General features: G+C 41.4%; 1 protein-coding gene across 5 annotated transcripts in view; it reads right to left on the bottom strand.

The window, feature by feature from the left end:
* Positions 1 to 25,356, bottom strand: part of PALLD (palladin, cytoskeletal associated protein) — a 275,578-nt gene that overhangs the window by 49,013 nt on the left and 201,209 nt on the right. The gene's annotated exons all lie outside the window — the stretch shown is intronic.

Raw genomic sequence — 25,356 nt, 5'->3', positions numbered from 1 at the left:
TGAGGATCTTCACTGTGTGGCTGAAGCTAAACTATGTGTATGCAACGAAACCTTTTAAAAAATGTGATTCATTTTAAAATGCATCCTGTTAATCAGAGTGTCTGCCTGAAATGTTGAGGAGTTACTATTAGATTTACACATAACTTCACTCCCTGATGTTCTGTGGTTGGCTCCACCTCCTGAGACAGCCATTTTGTAGTTGTACCCCCCCCCGTTAGAATTCCAAAGGCACCTGCAGGCTCGAAAAGGTTGTGGACCCCTGTCTTAGAGGCCTCACCAGGCCTTTTAATCAACTTCTAAAACACTGGCACACAGTGGTGCATAGAAGCCTGTGGACAGCCTGCAATTTGCTCAGCAAGGATCAAGCTTTCCTGCTTGGAACCCTGGCAGGGACAACAGAAAGTGCCTAAGTCAGATCATACAGAATGTAGCCTGCCTGTTGTTGCCCCTGATTGATTCCACATGCATGTGCACACATTCAGGGCTTTGAAGCATTATTGCAAATGTACTTCCCCATGGCCCAAACAGCATGACCCTGTGTGAAAGAGGCTTTAGGAAGACGGAAGACTGCCCAAAAAAGATTTGGAGTAGGGCTGCCAGGTGCCCACTGGTGGTGGGCAAATGCCCAGCCGTTTGTCCCTCTGCTAGCCAATCATTGCCAATTGGCAGGAGGAGGCAAGTTGCCTAGTGATAACCCGCCACCAGCAGGCAGAACAAGCAAACAGGCGCGCATGCACCTCTATGCCCTACCACAATGACATTACTTCTGAGAATACAGCGTTTGGGACCAGTTCCTAACAAATTGTTCCTGGCGTGAAGCACATATACAGTGGTCCTCATAAATGACAGAGCCACTTCTGGAAATGACGTCATTGTGGTGGGGTGTGCAGAAATTAACTAGGTGATTGCTACAACCCCCCCGCCCACCTAATCTCCCATTGGAAGACCTAGCAATCCTAAATGGATGCCTGGATGATAAAGGACATGTGGTAAGATGGGCCAAATAGCTTTAGTAGGGATTGATCAGAAATCTGAGTTTGTGCTGCCAGTTGAGATGGAGTGATTACTGGACTGCAGCTGGGGCCTTCTGCGTTCTTGTAGATTTGGATCAAGATGCACCATACAAGGAAAAGACAGGTTAGAGTTCTGTTTGTAGGCTCAGAACACATTGTGGGATCCATCCCAGAGTTTTGCTGGAACAGGTACAATCTGTTCCAGGCTCTGACAGACCTTTCCAGAGCATAACTCTGTGGTTCAGATTCCAGGGCATAAACATATTAGCCTCTTACAAAAAGAAAAAGTTTTGTGACAGTTTAAAGACTAACTGATTTACTGTGGCATAAATGTTCAGACTGGCACTCACTTCAAATGCATACGAGTACTCACATGTATTCAGAAAAAAATTGTAAACAGTAGGTTAAGAAAAGCAAAAGGTACAGTATGTGACATTTCTATGCAAAGCTAAAATGCCTGGAACACAGCAACCTCCTTTAGCTTTAGCAAAGAGCACTGAACTTACATCTTTTCCTATGCTAATTTAACACCCGTAGTGTGAAAGAAAAGCCTGGTCTCAACTGAGCCCTAAGTTAATAGAATCAAAAGCTTCTGATCGAGCCCTAAGACTATATTAGAGCAAACCCCATCCTTATCCCTAATCACAATTTCCATCATATTTCAAACAATAAACATGTCTTGCTTAGCTCCTCTACAAAAGTGCCTGTTCGTGAAGATGCTGTGAAAAAGCAAGACCAAAGCATTGTTCTATACAATGTAAAGTTCATGAGAAAGGTACATGGATGTAACCACCACACATGAATTTCAGAGTGCATCTAGTTAATGGACATAACCAAAAATGAACACATTTTCATTCTTCTCAAACCATGCCGTTCTGCCCTGCTTTTGTTTGCTATTAAGTGCTTGCTGCTGGAAATAACCAAAGAACATTAATTGTTTCTGATGATATTTTACTTAAAAGAAAAACATAGAATAAAACAAAAACAAAGTAATGTTTAGAAAATGAAACGTAAAAGGTTGGTATTTCTAAAAGCTACTCTGTGTGTGTGGGACGGGGGGGGGGAGAGAGAGAGAGAGAGAGAGAGAGAGAGAGAGAGAGAGAGAGAGAGAGAGAGAGAGAGAGAGAGAGAGAGAGAGAGAGAGAACTTACGACGTTCTCCCCTTGTAGCCCAAGTCCTGAATGCCAGTACCCTGTACCAGCATGTACCCCTGAAAAAAGTTCTCTCTGTATACATGTGCATCTCTCTGTCTTTGCATACACACACTTGCACACCACTCTCAAGTGTGCTGCTGCTTAAAACAGGACACAATCCAGCACAGTTAAGTATGCCTATGCCATTGATTTCAATTGTTTTAAATGGTACCTCATTCTGTATTGAACTGTGACCACAGTGTGGCATTCAGAAAAAGACCTCTGCAAGGAAGTTTCTTTTTCAGAGAAGACAAAAAGACATTCCAGCTGCGCTCATGAAGAACATTATTAAGGATATCCTGCTCTAATTCTTCGTTTCCGGCTTTATCATCACCAAACCCAGCAGCTGTATTCATGTTCATTTTCCGCTTTTGTTTCCTTATCTGACAACTAGGCCTCAAGCTAATGTTTGTCTGAGGAAACCAAAAGCAGTGACATGACCAGGGTTGGGTGAGAACACAAAATGTTGCCAACCAATTCTTCCAGTGACAGGATACATTTTTCATATGGATGTATACAAAAGATATTTTTTTCAAAAATAACAATTAAAATAACAAAGCAGGGTTTCCAGAAAACTCTGCTCAAGTCTATATTCAGGGTTTAAAAAGTGTTCAGTCACCGACAAAGTTAAACTAATAATGCTGCTATGCAGGGCTTTTTTTCTGGGAAAAGAGGTGGTGGAATTCAGTGGGTTGCCCTCGGAGAAAATGGTCACATGGCTGGTGGCCCCGCCCCCTGATCTCCAGACAGAGGGGAGTTTAGATCAGGGGGTGGGGCCACCAACCATGTGACCATTTTCAAGTGGTTCTGGAACTCTGTTCCACCGTGTTCCCGCAGAAAAAAAGCCCTGCTGCTATGAATCTTGTACCAAATATCTCTCTCTCTCAGCTTTGTTGTGGAGGCTGCAAAATGTACAGAATTTTTAAAAAATGACATAGCTGCTGCTTCTTCTTTTTTTACAAGTTGGGTATGAGAGAGAAAACTTGGCATGCTGCTGATGCTGAAGCATTAGATTGGAAAATACAACAAAAATTCTCTTTTATACAAACGTTAAGAAGAAAAACAGCCATGTCCTTTAGGAAATATTCTGATAATTTAAGAACATTAACACCCAATCATGCTGTTGAACTAACTTCACAGAACAGACGTCTAATTTAGCTGGGTGACTGAACAGAGGACCAGTTACACTCTCCTTATCAGTCTTTTTTTTCATATTCATGATCCATTTTCCCAATTTAGGAATCATAGTTATTCCAGTTTGCTTAATCTAGACTGAGTGCAATCCTATGTAGAGTTACTCCAGTCTAGGCCCACCGAGATCAAAGGGCCTAGATGGGCGTTTCTCTGCATAGGATTGTGCTGTGAAAGATGTCTTATTTAAATTTAAACCGGAAATCCCTCCTTTCAGGTTTTTAATAAACTTTCAACCCAACATCCTTAAGGCAGTGCCTGGATTAGATATTCCAAGTATGTTCTAGTACTATGATCCTTGACATTCTAAAATTCTATAATATGGAATTACTTTTTAAGCAGTATCTAATCCTTTTGTGTACGTGAGGGGGAGATCCAGTCTTCTCTTTTGCTAGCTCTTCTTCAAACTTTGCCCAGATGCCTCACTGATTGGCTGGAGAGACTGATGCTTTATGATATCACTGCTGTCATAGAAACCACTTGTCCTCACAAGCAAAAATCCCATTTACCAGTAGAAGAGCATGGAAAGCTGAGAGAGGAGGCAACACCTTGAGTCTGGCAGGATCAAAGCTGTTCATCTAACAGAACAACACTCTATGGCTCTGGTTGCAATTCTACCTTAACACACCAAAGATGACTCAAGAAATTGATTGGTTACGCAGTGGGGCAGCTGTGTGTAAAGTAAACCACTACAACTCTGAAGGACAGAAGGGCCAGGACCGTAAAATGATCTGCTTTGTTGATGTCTCCAGCCTAAATATAAAGGATAAAGATCAGAGAGGATTAAATGAACTCGATCTGGGCAGTTTGGAGGAGAAAGAAGTTATTGTAATAAAAGACAATGAGAAAAACAACCCCAATAATACTGAAGGTGCCGTCTGCCTTTTCAAGCAAGGCTCCTCTGAAGAGCTCAATGTTGTGAGCTGGCTAAGCAATGACCTTCAAAAATATGCCATTGGATTTCAGCATGCATTGACACCTGCAACTGGTTCTCGTAAAACTCATGCTTTTACACTAGCATCTGAGAAGTTGCCTCCAAGTAGCACCAGCGGTCAAAAAGGAAGCCAAGAAAATGCTTCCAGTTATGTCAATCAACTTTGCTCCTTGGTTGTTCAAAAGGCACGTCAGGAAATCCAGAATAAATTGGAAAGTAGCAGCAGCAAGACCACACACCAGCCTGTGAATGGTCCTGAAAAGGGTGCAACTTCGGGGTCTTATGACGGTGGTTCAGAAAAGCCTTGGTCATTGGATGTGCATGCAAAAGACATTTTTGGAATGGCCTTAAAACTGATACAGCAACATATAATGGAAAAAACAAAGGAATCATCTCGTGAGTCACATCCTACTTCCTCTGGCTATGTTCATAGGGATTCTAATCATGACCAGGCTGGAGGAAGCCCATCTTCCAAATTTCCTCCAGGGACAAGTGGGCTACAAGAGTCTCCTCACCATGAATCTCCAAAGGCAGGTATATCTAGTCTCCTCTTGTCACTTGTTCAGAAAGTCTTGCGCGATACTGCTTCCACTCTGGATGACAGTGCCAGTGATGCAAACAGGGCTTATAAGCAGGCCTCCACTTCATAAATCAGGCTCAGGAGCAAAGGGGCCCTATTAAAACAAACTAATGGAGCACGGGATATGTATGGCAATATGGATCAGATAAGCAAACAATTTATTGACCAGTTGGTGCAATCTGTGATGAAGTTGAGACAGTTTGCGGAAAAGACAACCAATGGTTCTGAGAGACTGGCGAGACATCCAATAAATACATCTGTAACAATTGCTCATCACAAAACTCAGGAGGACAAGAAGAACTTCTCTCATGAAGGTAGGACAACTTTGTGAAATCCAATGAGGCAGCAATGGACAAATAACCAGAATGCCAACAATTTACAGGGGGGGAAATGCTTTTGGCTTTCTTCCTGTTAATGGTTGCTTCCAAATTTAACTGTCCAATCTGACACTCATGGATAAGAGTGATGGGTAATTGTCCAGTGAGCAACATGGCAGAAATTCTTCAGGAGCGAATGAGATAAGCAACAGAAGGAAGCCATTGTGGGAAACATGCTTCAATATGGACAGCTGGAATGGCTACTTGGTACCTGGAAGAGCCAACTCTTCCCTCTCTTATTGCTTCAACCCAGCCTAGGCACTCAACTGACTCTTGGCTGGCACCGTAGCTGCCATCACAACTTCAATGTAAACAAGAGCAACAATAACAACATAACACACAGAATTCAACTGGTTGATAAAATTGTAGCTGGGCAAGATCATCGATTAAAAAAATAGTAAAAAAAGAGTACGGGAGAGGCTGTTTTGTTGAGTTCTTCAGCCGAACACCACAAAGTAACCAGGAATCAGTTAGATCCTACAAAATGAGCTTAAAATGCTATTTTAAGGAAAGTCGTACTGCAGTTGGAAGGTACTGTTCATAAATCAGGGAAACTTGCATGCATTTAATTTGTTTTTAGCACTGCTTCTAAAATACTCATTTTCCAGAATGTGCATAACTGTTTTTGGCAGGGCTTTGGGTATGGCAGGGAAGAAGGGCTTGGACACATGAAGAGTTAGCAGGTATAAAAGGACAGAGAGGTGGCATTTACAAGTAGGTTTGCTAGGCTGAACTGGGCAACTGGTCGGAGGGTTGAGGGCAGGGGCATGGGAACGCTGTTGTGAGTGTCACTTTCAGGGAAAACCCGGCAGTGATCATGGGTACTGTAGGTTACTGGTTGTAATGCTGCCAGTTTCCCTGTTGCAGCAGCTGGCAATGAGAGCTCAGGGTGGGAGATCCCCTGCCCCCACCAGGGGCGTGGCAGCCCTATCCACAAGTTACAGAGAACAGAAAACTCAGCTTCTGATCACTAGGTGCTTCCACTCCTATGCCTCTGAAGAATCCATATTCATGATTTATTGCTGTATAATTTTAAACATCATTCAAATGATTCTCAAGATTTGAGGGGGGGGACACATGGTGGAGGCATCAGTTGCTACCATGATCCTAGCCCCCACCCATTTACAGTGATTATATTCACACTGAATACATGTGAAGGTCTATTGTGTATCTTGCTTCTGTAGTACATTTGATAACTCCCATGTTATTACTCAACACAAATACACTTCTCTGCTTTCAGAGCTATGAACTATCACTGTCCGTGCCAGTATTCAAATGGATTCACATACTTAAGGCCTACTGCAGTAGAAAAGAGCAAGAGTCCAGTAGCACCTATAAGACTAACAACATTTGTGGTAGGCTATGAGCTTTCGTGAGTCACAGCTCTTTGACTCCCTGCCACAAATTTTGTTAGTCTTATAGGTGCTACTGGACTCTTGCTCTTTTCTACTGCAGTAGGCCTTAAGTATGTGAATCCATTTGAATACTGGACTCTTGCTTTTTTCCGCTGCAGCAGACAGACTAACACAGCTACCCATCTTGATCTATATGTAAGGCTTTCTGTATTTCTAGGTCTTCAAATATTCCTGCTTGAAGCTACCCATTTTAAAAGCACAGAACAGGACACAGAGCACAATTTAAACATAGTTAAGTGTTTTATCCCAAATGGATTTTATATGCATAATTGTCCTGCTGAAATCAGTGGGAATTTACACTGATTAATATAATATAATATAATATAATATAATATAATATAATATAATATAATATAATATAATATAATATAATATAATATAATATAATATTTTAAAGGTTATTTAATAGAAAAGTTGAACACAAGCACATTTGTTTCTTTTTAGTTCTAATGGGAAATCTTTGTTAAACAAGAGGTGATTACACATCTTCTGTAGTTGTATACTGTTTGGGCAATGTTTCATACATTAGCAATGTCTGTTAAAATGCTACAGGAGAAATTTAATCCTTTTGAACCTGGTATCTGAAACAAAGACACTGGGATATTTTAAAAACCAACGTTTCTAGTTTGGGATTTGAAATTAATCTGAACTCAACAAGAAGTTATTAGCACTCTCTGTAATTAGAGGAATAAAAAAAATCTTTCGGCCAACACAAAATATTCTCATCAGCATTTAGCACAATTCACTTCTCTAACAAATTTCTCCAAGCCAACCATTATACTTTGATAGCCAGATGCAATAACAATGACAGACTATCTCCTATAACGGCTAGGTCAACCAATGGAAAGGGAATCAATTACACAGTGAAAAACTTTCTAATACAATCCTAAACAGTTATACTTTTTAAGCCTATTGACTTAAATAGATTTAGAAGAGTGTAACTATGCTTCGGAATGCACTGTTCAGATCTCAGCAGATGCATATAGCGGAATACTCACGGTTTCTAGTTTTCCCCTTAACACCCCTGAACTACAATTTACTTTGATTCAGGCTTAGGGATGAATTAAGGATTCGAATGCATTTTAGTAGCTGCCAATAAAGAACTGTGGGATTGCAATTGTTCTGATTTAATCAGAAAAGTTCAAAGGAACATGCAAGAAAGGAACCCAGGGAGGCAAAACTAACTTTACCAAAAAGAAGAAATTACTCTGATCTTCCAGCACCCTCAACTGCCACACATGACAAGGAACACAGATGAATAAAATGGTGAGAGGCGGAGGGCAAGCCCAACCTTGTGATCATGCAGAGAAGCTAGGCTTTAGCAGGTGATGGTTGTCTAGAAATTGCTGATGGTTTTGCTGGGAGGTTCACTTCATGCTCTACAGAGTGCATGTCCTGATCTGAGCATAAACAGCTCTCTCTGGTTCATTTGGGTCTCAAAGATCACATTCCCAACTCTTGAATCAGGACTTTGTCTTACATCTCTGTCTCCTTTGTTCCAGGTTATTATTTGAATTAGCCCCTTATTAGCATAACCTACAAGCATCAAATAACTGATTTATTATGTCCCACAAAAACCCCTGAATTTTTTTTGCCCAATATTATAGTATAGGGGACCTTGAAGGGTGGAGCAGAAATGAAATAAACAAATTTGCACATCTGTGTGTCGTTTTAAGTAAGTGAATAAAATATCCCAGCGGTAGCAAGTAAATTGTCTTTTGTTCCTTGTTAATGTTGTCTTTTGTTCCTTGTTAATGTTTTTTGTTTACTGAAAAGTTGTCACACTACAATGAAATTCCAAATGCAAGAGTTTACATTTATAAGAAAAACTTTCCACAAATTGACATGTTGAGAAATATTACTACCTCTTAGCAATTTTAGTTAATTTGATCATCAAGAATGTGTCTTTTACTTTTTTAACCCATTCAGAACGCTTAGGTTGAGATCCCCCCCCCCAAATATCTTGCAAATATTGTTATTGTTCTTGCCACCGTAATTACATGTAAGGTCATGTTTCTATAACAATAGGGAAAATTCATAAAGTTATTCAACAAAACGACCTCTGGAGTGAAAGGAATAACTATAGCAAATCCTTTTTCTAACACTGAATGAATACTTTTCCAAAAATGTTCTGCATGAGGGCAAAGCCGCTGGAGATGAAAAAAAATCCCAGCCTTAACAGTAGTATAGAACCAACTATGAATTAAGCACAAGCTATAAATTCTTGATAATTTTTGAGATGTCACTGGTGTATCATTTTATAAATATTTGGTTTAAATTGCAAGCTTATCAAAAAGATTGACCCTTGAGTTAGAATAAATTGCCCAGTTTGATCAGAATTTTCATATCCATTTGAAATGATAGCTGCTATGTATTACATTATTGTTTAGAAGACCCTCATATATTTTAGCCATGTGATGTTTACTCTCTTCAGCTACCAGCTATTCAAACTCAGTGCAAGCCCTCATTTGAGAGACAGCAAAGCAAATTAATTCTTTTTGTCCAGTTATGGATTTTAGGTAAAAGACTTCTAACACAAGGCTGCTTCTTCATACAGTTTTCAGGTTGATATAAAATGGATTCAGAAGTTCAGAGTTTCAAAGCAGCAGTATTATAGCTGGGAAGCAGCATGCTGTTGCCAAAAGTGATCAGGAAGAGCAAAACAGAATTCAGCAAAAGCAAGCACCCCCCCCCACACACCATCACTCATACCCATCTGAAGTCATCCATCCAATTCAGCAACATGCTGTGGTTCAAACAGAACCACATGCACTTAGGATGCCTGCCTTCTTTCTCAAAGGGAACTTTTTTTGTCTTTAACAATAGCACGAAAGGGAGAGATTCAGCAGGACAGGTTTTGCCCAAGCCTGCTGCAGTACTGCAGTGACAAGAAAAGTAGCGTTTATTGTTCTGACCTGAAGTTATTAAAAGAGCGCTGGAAGACTTGACTTCCTCCACAGCCAAGCATCAGCACCCCTAACCCATGTCCAGCAACTTACATACTCATCTAAACCTGGAGAGTTTGAAGGTGACAGATTAATCCATCATCGTAATGAATTTTATACATCATTCCCAGATGGATTGGGCAAAGGATATAGAATGAAAACTGTTGAATCTTAGATGATACACTGGCTCATTCTACACCCAACATTTTGGCTTTAAATACAAAATGCCAAAATAGCTGAGGGGGGGGGAGAGGAGCAGCTGTATAAGAACTGGTTAAGGTTTTAGCCAAGATGAGAACTATTTGAGGAGCCTCAAGACACACAACACCAAACATCAACTCAGTTTTAAGATTCTTTAGAAATGTTTTGATTGAATTGATTGAATTTAAATGCTCAAAATACCTTTAAAATTATTATTTCCATTGCATATAAACATAATCTCTTAGAATTACTAACCTAGCCTGGCTAAATATAGCAAGCGGCACTCATGTTGTTAGGGGTATCTTTCTCTGGTATGCAGCTAATATAAATAAAATGAGCGGAGAGAAGCTGGCCGTATTCCACTGGCATTACATCACTCTCCCTTAATAGGAAACCTCTTTCCAACATAACAATTTGCTTCAGTGTATCCATTTAAGTTCTCAGAGAGGATCATCTTGTAAGGCTGATGTTTTAATCAGAAACAGAATTTAAAACAGCAGTCATCTTGCTGCTTCAAAACCACTAGAGTCCTGGATACAACACACACAAAAATAGAAAATCTGCTTAAGGCTTTCAGTATTTTGCAGCAGAAAACAATCCTTATAGCTAGCCCGCAGAAAATACCTACCGACCAGAATGTGGGATGGGGTTGGCCACTGTGGGTTTGGAAAATTGCTGAAGATTTGGGAGTGGTGCCTAGAGAGGGCAGAATTTGGAGAAGGGGGAGCTCAACGAGGATCTGATGCCAGAGTCCACCATCCAAAATTGCCTTATTCTCCAGGGGACTGACTGCTCTCTATAATCTGGAGATCAGGGCCGTCTTCACACTGCTTACCGGCCACGGAATATCGCGCTGAGCTCCTGGAATGGCAGCGTCTTCCTGGCGTGATTTCTGGCATCTTCTGGCGTCTTCCTGGCATGAAATCACACCAGGAAGACGCTGCCATTCCAGGAGCTCAATGTGATGTTCCGTGGTCAGTAAGCAGTGTGAAAACAGCCCAGGTATAATTTTAAGATAACTCCAGGCCCTGCCTTGTCTTTGGTTTTTGTCTTTGCCAAATATAAAAATTATTAATTCAGAAGCAAAAAATTCTATGTCACCTCCATATTCAAAAATGATATATTTATTAAAAGTTCTACGCAATTGCTTGAAGATTGTGACTTGGGCGAACAGAGGGCGGGGGAGCCCCCCCCCCGGGTTCCGTTCCACCTGTCTTCCTCCACCTAAAAAATCAAAAACATATGGAAGTTACACCATTATGGGACTCCACTGCTCCTCATACCGGTTTCATCCCACGAAACGGAGATTGGAGCGGCGTCTCACAACAGCAATTGTTTACTTTTGTTGGACTTTTCAACTACGTGTGCCACAGTGTATTATTTATATAAGAGGACTCACAATGATCGATTTATTTGTATACACTGTTGGCCAATGGTAGTGTTACACGGTCTACTAATAGGTCTTCTGAAGAGTTTTTGTGCCTGCATTAATTTTTTGTATCTTAAAAACAGTTTGTGGATTTGTCACAAAATTGTATTGATTATTTTGTAAAAAAATTGCATTGATTAATTTGCATTGACTTGTATTGAGTACTTCGTTTGTGGATCCCAATTGGGTCTCTAAGTTCAGTGGACATTTTCCCAGGAGATCACCCTTCTAGTTATTCAGATACATCTCTTAGGGCAGCCTCTCTTGTAGGTTCAGTCTCCTGGTGATGGCTGGAGATCTCCCAGAATTACAACTGATCTCCAGGTGACAATTAGTTCTCCTGGAAAAAATGGCTGCTATGGAGGGTGGACTCTATGGTGTTATACCATTCTGAGGCCCCTCCCCTTCCCAAACCCCACCCTCTCCAGGCTCCACTCCCAAAATCTCCAGGAATTTCCCAGCTCGGACCTGGGAACTCTATAATGTGACTCCACAATAAGTCAAATTTTGGACCCCACATCTCTATGTTAGATAGAGTTCTCTTCTACAAGAAGACATAAATACAATAATACTAAGGTGACAGTTTTAAATGCACTTCCTATAGAGTAAATGCCACTGAACTGAGCAAGGCTTACTTCTAAGCTTGCTTAGGGTCAAGCTGAAGTCATTCCATGTATGCAACTGATACTCTAAATACCATAAAATGCACCAACAACTCTCTTGAACCTAAGCCTTCCAAATGGCTACACATTTAGCATTTGCCATCCATGAAGAGCAAATCTCTGCCTACTGTTCTCCTCGACATGGCTGACCATTTTCTCTAAACAGCACCACAAAGCAAATACCAAGCAACACTAGGCAACTTCACTCTTTACATCTTCCCAAATAAACAAATACAAGTTTCACCGAAGATCTCTCGCAGGCTTCATAGACTTCAAGTTCTATTATAAACCAACATGTAACTGTCAAGTGGCCTGAAGGAATAGAAAACATTTGGACACCAGGGGTAAGTGTTTCGTTTTTGAAGTCCAGTCAAGCCTCTTCATAAATTAGGCATCTCTCTGAGGCTGGATTTGTAAGGCTGCTATTCTAGGAGAATGTGAGTTATACTTATGGTGGGGGGAGGGAGGGAAGAAAGGCAGGAGGGTTTGGCCTGGAAAATGACCTTCACTCCCCAAGTCAGGTCTAGATGTTCAATGATACTGCTCTGAGACTGGTGTTTGCTGAGCTAGGGGATAAGGAAAACAAAGGGGATGTCTGCGGCTTCACTCAGGCAAGTCAAAATGTTGGCGAAGAAATCAATGGGGTATCACAAGATACTAAACTGCCACCATTAGTGCAAAGACATTGGTAAGAGAAACTAGAAGATTATGCATGACTGCTTAGGTCTTACTGTGTAAGAAAAGTACTGCATAAATATTACTCTTACTACCATCACCCTTTGTACTTTTCTAAGAAGCAATATTAATGAGGCTGTCAATATTTTTGGCCTGATGCAACAGACTGGGCAATTTCACCTATTCATTGCTTCACTTTTCATTCAAAAGTTTTACACTGCGAGAGCTCCCAAGTTTCTGTCACCAGTTGGATTTGAAAGATTTTGTTTGCCCGGTTCACTATTAGCTGCCTCTTTTTCCAGGAATGTTCAAGAGGACAAAAAGGAATTTGGTGTTATTCTCAAACCATGCATCTAAATAATTGTAAAACTATGTTTATGACTCATCAATCAATCCTAAAAGTTGCAACAATACTTGGATCTAAAAGGTGATGAATGACAGATGATGCAACTGCTGTTCTGTAAGTGTTGCTTTAGTTCCCTACAGAGCATGAAGCAGAGCCCCTTGGTCATGGGGGAGGGGGGGAGACAAAGAAAACATCTGTTGAAATAAACTGTAATGGAAAAAAATACTTCGCTATTCCCTTCTATTTTAACAGTGCATTACATGTTTACTGTCTATATATAGCAGCCAAAAGGAAAATTCATATTTTGGATTTAACTGTTAGCTGGACATAGTTGGGACATTTTACAGTGCTACGGAAAGATACTATGCAGAGATTCTTCATTTTGTGTTAATAAGCTGGGCATATTTATTTATAAGAGGGGACAAATGGGTCATTTGATCAGTAAGAAATGCCCTCAGAAAATGTAAACATGTCAATAACATTAAGATTTTTTTCCAACATTAACTCCTTCCTCCATGTGATTAACACGTATGGGAGGGGGGGGGGAGGTCAGGGTACTGGAAATGGGCCAGAGGTTCAGATTCAGAATCTGAGACCTATGAAGCAAAGCAGAGCCAATTATCAAGAATGGACTTGGCCTCAGATCATCTTCCAGAAGAATCTTGCATCTTGAAATGCATTTTTAAAAATATTATTCAAAGAAAGTGGAAATTTTACAGCTATCTTTAGCTAAAGCAAAAATATTCTGACAAAATGCTTCCACCATTTTCCATTCAGGACAATGTACTTTTGATTTATATCCACAGATTGCTTTTATAGATAATGCTTATACCTCAGTGTAGAAAGAAAGTTCCATAAGTATACAACAGTTTTTTAAAAATAATAATACTAACATAACATCCAATTTATATACCACCCTTCAGGACAGCTTAACACCCACTCACAGCTGTTTACAAAGTGTGTCATAATTATCCCCCAACAATCTCCTTGTGAGGTGGGTGGGGCTGAGAGAGCTCTGAGAGAGCTGTGAATGATCCAAGGCCACCCAGTTGGCTCCAAGTAGAGTAATGGGGAATCAAACCCTGTTCTTCAGATTAGAGTCCTGTCATTCTTAACCACTACACTAAACTAGAGCTCTCTGTTGACGCATTTGCGTATGCATGTTGCTGTCTACTGCGAATGCATATCTGAGCCTTAGTGACTTATCAATCTTTAGATGTCAAATAGGGATGCATGCCTGGACTACCAGTTGTTATGCATGACTAACTGTTGGATTAGGACCAATATAACTCATTAGATAGTAGTTATTTTATATTTTATTTTATATTTTATATTATTCAATTCAAGCCAAAGTCTGTCACTCAGTTGCTCAGTTTCCTTGGATCATTCATGCTATTAATATTTCTCTATATAATTACAGACTTTGGAGTCAGAGAGAGATGAAGTTGGTAAAGTTCAGCTGACAGCTTCCCAAGACATTTATAGGTTATGCCCTGTCTGAATAAATATTTGTCTTTTGAATACTGTAACAGTAGGGTATAATGTGCTGGATGCAACCAGCCTCCCTCTTTTAGACATAAAATAGACTACATAAAACATGGGCTATAATCATAAACATAGTAGTTTGAGAGTTAATGTCCTTGGAAAACAACATGACTTATTTCTAAGTAAATATGTTTAGTATTAGGTCAAAATAGCGACATGGTGGAACGCGGGGGAACGGAGTTCCGGAACCTCATGAAAATGCGCCGAGTGGCGCAGAGGGCAATCTCAACTCCCCTCTGCCTGGAGATCAGGGGGCGGGGCCACCAGCCATGTGACCATTTTCTCTGAGGTCAACCCACTGAGTTCCGCCGCCTCTTTTCCCAGAAAAAAAGCCCTGATTGTCAGATAAGGTAAAATTAAACAAAGGGAATCAAGGACATTTTTTCTTGTCCTGCACCTGCAGCTCTATACAAATCCAAAACAATCCCAATCAAGGGCATTTTCAGCAGCCAGTACTGGAAACAAATGAGCTTTATGCCCTCATGATTTTCATATTCTTATCTGATGTATAAAGATCTGAGTCACAATCCAGAGAAGCTCGTGAACCTAGATTTTCTCCATCTCAGATTTTCTCGGCACAAACTGCTCTCACAGAGCTTTCCTAAGCGGAATTACACTGTTCTAAATCCATGGGTTTAGAAGAGTGAACCTTCTGTGTTTGGTGAAGATGAATCTGACGAGGTGAGCTCTGACTCTTGAAAGCTCATACCCTGGAAATCTAGTTGGTTTTTAAGGTGCTATTGGACCCAAATCTTGCTCTTCTGCTACAGACAAACACACCAACTCATCTGAAGCTATCTACAGAGAAAGCTGCTGTTTGCACTTATCTATCATATGGAGACAGCAATGGTTCTGCAACTGGGCAAACAATCCATTAATTTAAGCAAAAAAGTGACTCAGCTGGTACGCAATCGGTTAGTTTGCCAAGCAAAACACCTCAAGGCAGTAGGCAAGTCCAGGCCTTAAAATATGTCAAGCTCAACAAGCCTCCTAGCCTTACAATAATTTGGTAATTTTTTCCTTATGATCTGAGGCCCTAAACTGTTAGCTTACTTGTCTTGTGCATAAATCCAGCTCTGGCAGTTGGGGGAAAGGTGTACTTGGTGTAGTGGTTAAGAGTGTGGGACTCTAATCTGGAGAGCTGGGTTTGATTCCCCACTCCTCCACTTGAAGCCAGCTGGGGGACCTTGGGCTGGTCACAGCTCTCTGGAGCTCTCTCAGCCCCACCCACCTCACAGGGTGTTTTGTTGTGGGGATAATAATGGCATGCTTTGTAAACCGCTCTGAGTGGGCATTAAGTTGTCCTGAAGGGTGGTATATAAATCGAATGTTATTATTATTATTATTATTAAGAATAAAAGCAAAGGTCACTGTGGTCTGTATATAGCAAACATAATTCCCACAAACAATTTTTATTCTGATATGGACCTCTAGATTATTATTATTATTATTACTACTACTACTACTACTACTACTACTACTACTACTACTACTACTACAATACTGCTGTATTATTACAATACTGCTGGGGAGCTGGGTGGAGTGGCTTACCCAAGACCACCTACTGAGCTCATGACAGTAGTGAGATTTGAACCAGTAGAGTGCTGATTTGCAGCTGAACCACTTAACCACTGTGCTACAGCAGCTCTCTTATTGGGTTTGGGGGGGGGGTTATGTTAAATGTTAGCAAGACAGTAGCACAGCTCAAACTCTAAGAATAATTCACAGTGGTGCCCGCACCAATTCCAAGATGCTTTCAGTGTAGTTGGAACACATCCACTGCTGTCTAGACTAACTTCAATTCAGCACTGCAAGCCAGCCTACCACACAAACATAACCAATTAAGACTTATTTCCAAGAAAACACATTTTAAGACCACGATGACAGTAATCGAAACAATATTATTAAAACTTCTCCAAGTCTGGTGGGACTTGCCAGAATCAAAGTCTCCTCACGTACTTCAGAAAAGGAAGCAACATGTTTACACTTCAGTGACTTCCTATAATTTAATTGGTTTCCTTAATAAATGCTTGTCTGGGTCCCATGTCAGGCTTATTTGCTTCTCAGATGTTTCCTTAACAGTCTGTTCGACTGCCCAGTTTCCAACACCTACTGAAGTAAAGTCCAGGCAGCTGATTGAAGTAAACCCAAACAAGCCTGCAGACATCATGCAACAGATTCCCAGAAGAAGGTTCTTGAGTTTCCTGACACTTTGTGGATTCAAGCCCAAATAGCTAACAGTGTATTAGCCATATAACACTTTGAACACGTACACTAGTCTCACACTAAATAGCTTTCATATGCTTAGCTATTAGGGTTGCAAATCTTCAGGTGGGACCTTGAGTTCTTCTGGAGTTGTGATGGATCTCCAGATGACAGAGATCAATCCCCCTGAAGGAAATGGCAGCTTTGGAGGGTGGACTAGGCGTCACATCTTCATTGAGCTTCCTGCCCTCTGAAAATGTACCCTCCCCAGGCACTATTCCAAATTTCAAGAGGTTTCCTAAGCAGGAGTTGGCCACCCTATTCGCTGGCTAAATTGAAGAGCCTGCTAATCACCATCCAATCATGGTTGATATTGTGCCATTTGGAAACTGGTGTGACTTTTGTTGCGTCCAGCCGAAGAAGGGAATAGATTTTGCAGTACTGTGAAGCTGCAACACACATATAAGCGTATGAGGAAGAAATCCCAGGGAAGCTCCCACCCATCCACTGCATATGCCAAATAGGCCTCCTCTTACGATATCAGCAGGACTTGCCCTTCCAGGAGGACCAGAGTTTCTTTCAGGAACTTTGCCTATTGTCCTAGGTCTCCCACACAGGCAACAGACGAGTATCCTGTTCAAAAGTGTTCTTTGAGTTGGCACACAGTGCAGCCACCAGTAGAAAACAATGTTTTATTTAGAAGTATCATAGTAGAGGGCATGGTAAAGAAAAAATAATTACTCTCATGCAGAAACTACAAAAGCAAGGGCATGAGATATTGTGGAGCTTGCTTGTGTATACTTCGAGGCGTAATGTCTAGCATTTCAAGTTAGAGAAAACTGAAACTGCAGAAGAAACTGAAAATAAACTTAGATCAGAAGCAAACAGAGAGTTCTGAAGACTCCTTCCTGCATCTGAATCTGAAAGATGTTAAGCTTAGATCTTGCTTGAGTCCATATTATTCATAAAACTCAAGGCGAGTCTTCAGGGTTTCATCACATATAACTGCGACACCCCCCCTCCCATGAAGACATTTTGGAATATGTATATGATTATATAGATAAGGACCTCATTGCTCGATTGCTTCCACTGACATTGATTCTCAGTGCAGACACAGGAGTAACGAGGGCCAAGTTTAACTTCCAGCTCACTGGGGGCTGCAAGTGTGCCTACCATTCACCAATATGGAGAAAAATAAAGTATTGCAGCAGGACAAAAACCACCCACCACCCTTGACAAACTTCTAACACCACCACCAGCCTCCCAGTAGGGAAATGATACATGCCCGAGTGCACAAGGATACTCTTGAGCCAATCCCAATGTCCCTGCAATATCTAGGGTCCAGCACTCCATGTTCAAATTTGCTAGGTTCTTAAAAATTGAATATACACCTTAAATAAGGTTATGGATAGCATTTAAATGTGCACAAGCAGGGCTTTTTATCAGGAGGAACGCGGGGGAACGGAGTTCTGGAACCTCTTGAAAATGGTCACATGGCTGGTGGCCCCGCCCCCTGATCTCCAGACAGAGGCTAGTTTAGATTGCCCTCCGCGCCGCTTGGCGGTGCGGAGGGCAATCTAAACTAGCCTCTGTCTGGAGATCAGGGGGCGGGGCCACCAGCCATGTGACCATTTTCTCCGAGGGCAACCCACTGAGTTCCACCACCTCTTTTCCCAGAAAAAAAGCCCTGTGCACAAGGAAACACTTAGGCACTTATGAATTGTCTTTGTTTTCTGTCTAGACATTTTTATTCTATCCTCTCTCTCTCTCTCTCTCTCTCTCTCTCTCTATATGTGTGTGTACACACACACACACACACACACACACACACACACACACACACACACACACACACATTTCCTCTTAAAAACCCTGTGAGCCTGGGACAGTGAAAGAATGCCCCCAAGAGTGTAATTGTTTTGACTTCTAACTGACAAACAAATTCTGGGGGTTCTATGCTTGGAACTCAGTTTCCAGGCACACAGGAGGGCCCAGTTTGGATCAGGACCACGTTGCATGGAAAGCGAGCTTTCTGCACTGTTTCCCCCAACCTGAAACAGCCCCTGAGAAATCCTTTCCTGCACTCATGGGCTACACATATATTGCAGGTATGTTTCCCCAAATTGACCAAACAGCAGCTCCTAGTGCTGTTATAGGTAAGGAAAAATGTTGTTATAGGTAAGGAAAGGAAGAAGGGCTTAGGACTCTTCTTCAAGGACACTCTGGGCCCAATCTGAACTAGGCCCTCCTACACCCAGGAACTGGAATCCGCACATGGAACTCCAAGATGTCATTTATCAACCGGACTTGGGCACAGACTTGGGAAAAGAATAACGTTTTGGACCCTTTTCAGTCTGCTTTAGGCCAGGCTATGGGACAGAGATGGCTCTGGTGGCTCTAGTTGATGACCTCCATCTGAATGTAGACAAAGGCCATGCTTCCTAGTTGCTCCTCCTGGACCTATCTTCAGCTTTCAACACAGTAGACTATGCCATCCTGTTGAGGTGTTTGGAGGCAGAAGTAGGTATTGGGGAATGCGGCTTGGACTAGTTTAAATCTACTCACTGAATGTCCTAACTGTTGCTAATTATTGTATTTTGCTCAGTGAATGTCCTAGCTGTTGATTATATTGTATTTCAGTTGTACTGTGTAATCCGTCACGTCTCAGCAAGAAAGGCAGCCTATAAAATAAGTAATTCCTGCAGCCTCTTGTCCCATGGCACATTTGCCTTAGAGGCCCTGACGTGGTGCATTCAGCATGGACATTGATGTCACCTAGAATATCAGTCTAGGTGTCTCCAGCACTATTTCTGACAGCACCTTTGCCAGCTCAGAAAGGGGGCTTGTTGGGGAACTGGATGGCTGCTAGACTGGCAGAATATCCAATCTATCAATCTGTCCTTAGTCCCCAATGTAAGGAGCGTAGTGTCACTGCCCGCTATAGTTTGTACTGGGAGTCTGCAAAAGTTGAAAGTCTCACGAAGTACTGTAGCAACACCATCTCCCCTGCCAGTTGTGCAGGGTTGGTGGAGGACCTCATAATCAGGTGGAGTTAGCTAGGACAGGGACAACATGTCATTTTCTTCCAACTACGTCTTGGTTAGGCAAGCCAGGTCAATTCTCTCCTCCTTCAACACTGTGGTCAGGCAGGCAGATTTGGCATTGCATAGTATTAGAGACTAAGTGGGGGAAGAAGAGTCTTGCATCATCAACTCTAGGGATGTTACAGATATTGAGCAGGCAGTGAACAACCTTGCCTGACATTGGGCATCTTTGATAAACCCCACCTCCGTATCTACCAGCTCCCATCTGTATTGGGATATGTCATACATACATACCTGCTCCAGGTAGACCGGCCCCCACAACAGAAAAGATAAACCCCAGGTACCTCACATTGAACATGCTAGTGTCCAGAGATAACCATACAACAATCCAGGGCTACAGTCATGATGATATATTGAAGTTATCATTGTCCAACAGGTATTGTTCTATGCCTGCTGCTCCTGGTCTCCAAGTATGGTTTCTGGTGCAGGTCTCTTAACTTTTGAAGTGGGGGCCTTGTAGTCATTGAGTACAGTGGCTGGGGCTCCAGCTTCGCATCTCAGTAATGAGGGGGGAAATCAAGTAAAATCTCCTCTTTTTCTCTCTTCTGCTGATTCAAACCATGAACAGAAAAGGGGGAAGGTAGAGATTCCAACTCTTTGTTGCAATTCTCTACCCTTCCACTCATTTTGTTTCCAAAGCTCTGTTGACCTTCAGAGAGGAGTTAATGAAAGGTTGTTAAGGAAAGATAAGGTAGGGAAAGATACCCTCTGTCAACACCTTCCATGAACTCTTTTGGTAGGTTCATTCAACCCAATGTAAAGATCTCCTACATGACTGGTGAACTGCTTATTTGCTTCATGTTTATCAAGAGTGAGAATTCATTCACTGGGTCTTAGCTATTATAACATCTAAGCCAGGTTCAATCTTGGAAGAATTTGGGCATGTTTTACAAAGGAACACTTGACTGATATTGAGTCAAGCCATGAATTTGGTCTAATATTCTGCAGTACAATTCTATGCATGTTTACACAGAAGCAGCCAGCACTGAGTTCAGTGGGCCTATTCTAAAGCAAAGGTTTGATTTCTCACCAAACAGTGGGCTACTGAAAATATCAAGTTGCATCACTTTATGCACTTTCTCACACTGCACAAAGGCATTTCTTCTTGCAATCTGTTTCTTGGTTTTACCTTTCTCTCCTCTACCATGGCTGTACCACCAGGGATGGTTTCATTATCAGTAATATGTGCAACTCCAGTGCTGAACCCCAAAACACAAACTGAAAACCCTGCTGGGAACAGTGATTGTTTTAAGGACAAGTGGAAAGCCTATCCTGTGCACATTTATTTGGAATCCGAAGTTTTTACTCCCAACTATGTGTAGGATTCAGCCTAAGTCAGCACTAGGGTTGCCTACTGCAGTCTGGGAAATTCTTGGAGATTTGAGGTGGTGCCTATCGGAGGGGCAATTTGGGAAGGAATTTCACCTGGGATCGAAGGTATACCATAGAGTCTGCCCTCTGAAGCTGCCATCCTCACAAAGGGTACTGATGTCTGTAGACTAAGGTCTGCTAGAGTAGAAACCATGATGTAGGAGCAACTAATACCCTTTATTTTTATTATAATTCATCTATGATATGTCATGGCTTGATAATGTAAGGACAAGTAAATCTTAAAAAGGCATTTTTATACAAGTTTCTAAAACAAATCATTTCTATTTTTTTCCATTTTTTGCAAGTGACAACACTGATTTAAAAAGTCATAAACTTACTTACTAATGAAGAGCACTATAGTCTTCTCTATAGAATACACATCCCAACCTTTGCAATCAGAACAGTACATTCCAAGTGAGCTTTTAATTTTTTTCATTAAAAATTAGACATCAAATGCATTTTCATGTGTTTGCACTTGAATACTGCAACAGGATATCGAATCAGCTAGTTATCGAATGGAGCGATTCATTATATTGAATGTCAATTTATATAAATGTTTTAATGAAACATTTCTGCATCTGATGACTAACTGTGCCAGCCTAAGCAGCATTATACCTTCTTAACCAACTGACTTCCAAGAAGAGGGCAACTCTGCTTAGGATGGCAAAGTGGATTTAGTAGTAAGGGAAATCACTGTGTATAGTTCTTCCTGTGCCACTTTACAATACAAAAAAACAATTTATTTTGCATTACAAAACCTAACAGGAAGATTTGTTCCCAGGCGTATATGAATGAATCATCATCGCTAACTATCTGCAATGGCAAACCACCACTATTCCTCTCTTACTGTGAAAACCCTCTGGGATCATCGCTGCAACTTGGCAGCATTATACACATGCATGCTTGCACTCACACACCCCTATTCAATGCCAATGTCCAAATCAGTGTCCTAATCCCAGAGCTGGATCTTGGGGAGGGGCAGGGTGGTCACTTGACCCAGGCAGCACCAAAGAGGGGGCAGCCTGTGCAGGCAAGAATGGGGACATGCATGCCTGGCTCACCCGCTTGTGTTTTTGCTGTCTCTGGTGACGCTGGGGTGAGAAAAGCTCGAGGTGCGCCAAAAGGTGGAAAGGCACAGAAGGCACGTACGTGAGGAGGGGGAGGGGTCTGCCACCCCCACCCCAGCAGGCGCCTCTAATTGCTCTGCAAGCCCGGAGCTTCGCCTCCTTCATCTGGCCTGGGCTTTGGCGCCTGGGGGGGGGGAGTTGTGGTGTGACACGCTGTCTTCCTCTCACTCCGGCCTGCAGGCAGCTGCTGCAGAGAGCCTGCTTCTCCTCTGCAAGTACTTCAGGTGGACCTGCAGGGCGCAGAGCTCTGAAAGTGCTTCGATGAGATCAGCACTGAGATGATGATTACCGAGGAGGGAAGGTAAGGGGCAGGTAGGCCATCTGAACATTTCATGTATTGAGTAAATGACCACCAGAATTCAAAGTGAAAGGTAGAGCTTAGTGCCTTCCCAGAAGGAAGGGGATAGTGTCAATACAGCAAAGCTGACGACGTCCAGTTGACTCCCCATTCTTAATAGCATAAACTTGGAAGTCTATGAGAGCAATCCTAAGCAGGTCTACTCAGAAGTAATCCTCATGTTCTTCAATGGGGCTTACTCCTAGGAAAATGTCATTAGGATTGCAGCCCAAGTTACATAGACTTGTTTGCTTGAACAGAAATCAAATGGCGTTGTGACCTGGGTGCAAACAAATCCAGTCAAATCGGTCCACTTGATTTTGCAAATAGTTTTAAAATGCATAACACATGCATTAGTGGTAGTAAAAGCTGCCAAAACTTGGAAAGCCACTTAACTGATTCACATTTTGTTTCAAGGTAATGGCTTTGTGGTGAGATCAGCGTAACCCCAAGCCATTCTCATTAATACTGATCCTGGAGTGTAAATCTGCGTGTTCTATTTTGTAGGACAAGCCCCAGAAATATCATTTTTTCAGTGTTTAAAAAAATATTTTTAAATGTACAATGCCTATCATATTGCATATCAATGAATGATTTAGAAGGGTTATTGGAGAACAGTTAACCAAATTCAAAACATCAGGAAAAAACTATTGATGTCCTTTGGTAGGAGCTTCCTTAGCTCAAAATGCCACTTAGATTGGAAAATAGTAAAGAGTCCAGTAGCACCTTTAAGACTAACCAACTTTATTGTAGCATAAGATTTCGAGAGCCACAGCTCTCTGTCAGATGCATCTGACGAAGAGAGCTGTGGCTCTCAGAAGCTTATGCTACAATAAAGTTGTTTAGTCTTAAAGGTGCTACTGGACTCTACTATTTTGCTACTACAGACTAACACGGTTAACTCCTCTACACTTAGACTGGCTTTGCTTTAAATGGTCAATTTCTGAAGATGGCAGACATAATCCCAATTTTTCCTCCAGGCGGGATTGGCCAGAGATTCTGGAAGTTTTTTGCCTTCCTCTGGCACCGAGCAGAGATCAGTGGAGGAAGGGGCAGGTAGTTCTGAATTGGATTAGATGATTCTTAGGGTCCCTTTCAGCTTTATTATTCTAAGTCTTTGGCTGTAGCTAGAGTTGCTATTTGAAAGCCAACCATTTGCTTTTCCATACCCTTGACTTTTGAAAAGACTTTGGTCAATAAGCATGTCTGCTTATTGGTATGTCTGCCTATGAACTCCCTTAGCTCCCTACAACAAAAGGAAATCTAGGAGGAATGCTTAGCTAACGATGGATAAGATAATGTAAAAGTGTTATTATTAACAACTCATAGAAGTCAATACAATTCATTCCGTTGTTTAAAAGAGTTGTTTATTATATATCTATATTAAAAATATTGATCATAGACGCATACATAAAGAAAAATATAAGGGGGCGCCATTTTTTACTTTTGCCCCTCCTCCAAAAATATGTAGATCCGGCCCTGCCTAATCCTATATATCAGAATAATATGATTTCAATATGGAATGCATGACACTATGATGCATATTTTATTAATGTAATGTGTTTTTTTGAATAACGGATATTCTGCAGCCTGAAAGGATGGCACCTCTTGCAGTGCAATTCTAAGCAGAAATCCATTGCACCATTCTGAATTCAACAACAACCCAAACACGATTAAACACATTGTTTGACTGGACAGAATGAGTATTTTTCAAAGGAAACCAGACTCAACCTTCTTGTAAAAGAAGTTTAGATTACAAGAACTGACAAGTATACAATTATTTATTTTCTCTACTCTTTCTATGAGAAAATATAGTGGAGAATTCTTTCCAGGCACTCTGCTCAGCAGCAATTGCCAGTGACTCACCTATTACACTGAGCTCAAAGTTTTCGTCAAGTTTCTTGAGGTCAACTGATTTGTCAAAAGATAAGATTTCCTATGAACTGCTTATTGCCCATGTCATCAGTGACTCACCCAAATCTTTTCACAGCATTTGTATAGTTTGTCACAGGCTCCTTTGGTCTTCCCAGAGGCCATCAGGAACATGCAAACACCAGAAAGACACCACCACAGCCCCCCCCCCCCCAACCTGCCCCCTTCTATTGTGTACGTGTGTATATAAATACACTATTTATTGACTGCTCCTTGGCAGTAGTGACAGCTCCCCAATCTTTCCCTATCATCATCATCATCATCATCATCATCATCATCATCATCATCATCATCATCATCATCATCATCATCATCATCATTTGGCCATGTGAACCACTCAGTGGTCTAGCATAATACACAACATTTTTGTAAAGAGAGGTTTTCCCCTCCAAACTCTTTCTAAAATGCAAATATTCCCATTCCTATTTTTAGATGAGTGTGCTTCAGTCATCTAATGCTGATCTCAATGTTCCAAAAGCAAACATTGGTTTCTCTTTGAAAGCCAATGGATTTCTCTGCTTTCCAAGTTTCTGGAAACACATCATTATAATAAAAAAGCAAGCTTGACTTTTCCCAGCATTCTTTCTAATTAGGTGGCTGCTGCCAGGAAACTTTCACGTACTTTCTGTCCCATTCTAACATTTAAACAAACGTCTACTGCAGTCAAGGAGATGGACAGCCAGAAAAACCAAGCCATTTTAGAGACAGCTGCTCTGAAACTCACAAAGCTGTTCGAGTACCACTGACAAAAATGTCTCTCAGCACTCCATTTGA

This window comes from Eublepharis macularius, chromosome 10, assembly GCF_028583425.1.
Source record: "Eublepharis macularius isolate TG4126 chromosome 10, MPM_Emac_v1.0, whole genome shotgun sequence".
NCBI lineage: Eukaryota > Metazoa > Chordata > Lepidosauria > Squamata > Eublepharidae > Eublepharis > Eublepharis macularius.
Note: the sequence above shows the minus strand (reverse complement) of the source record. Positions and strands in the feature narration are given on the sequence as shown.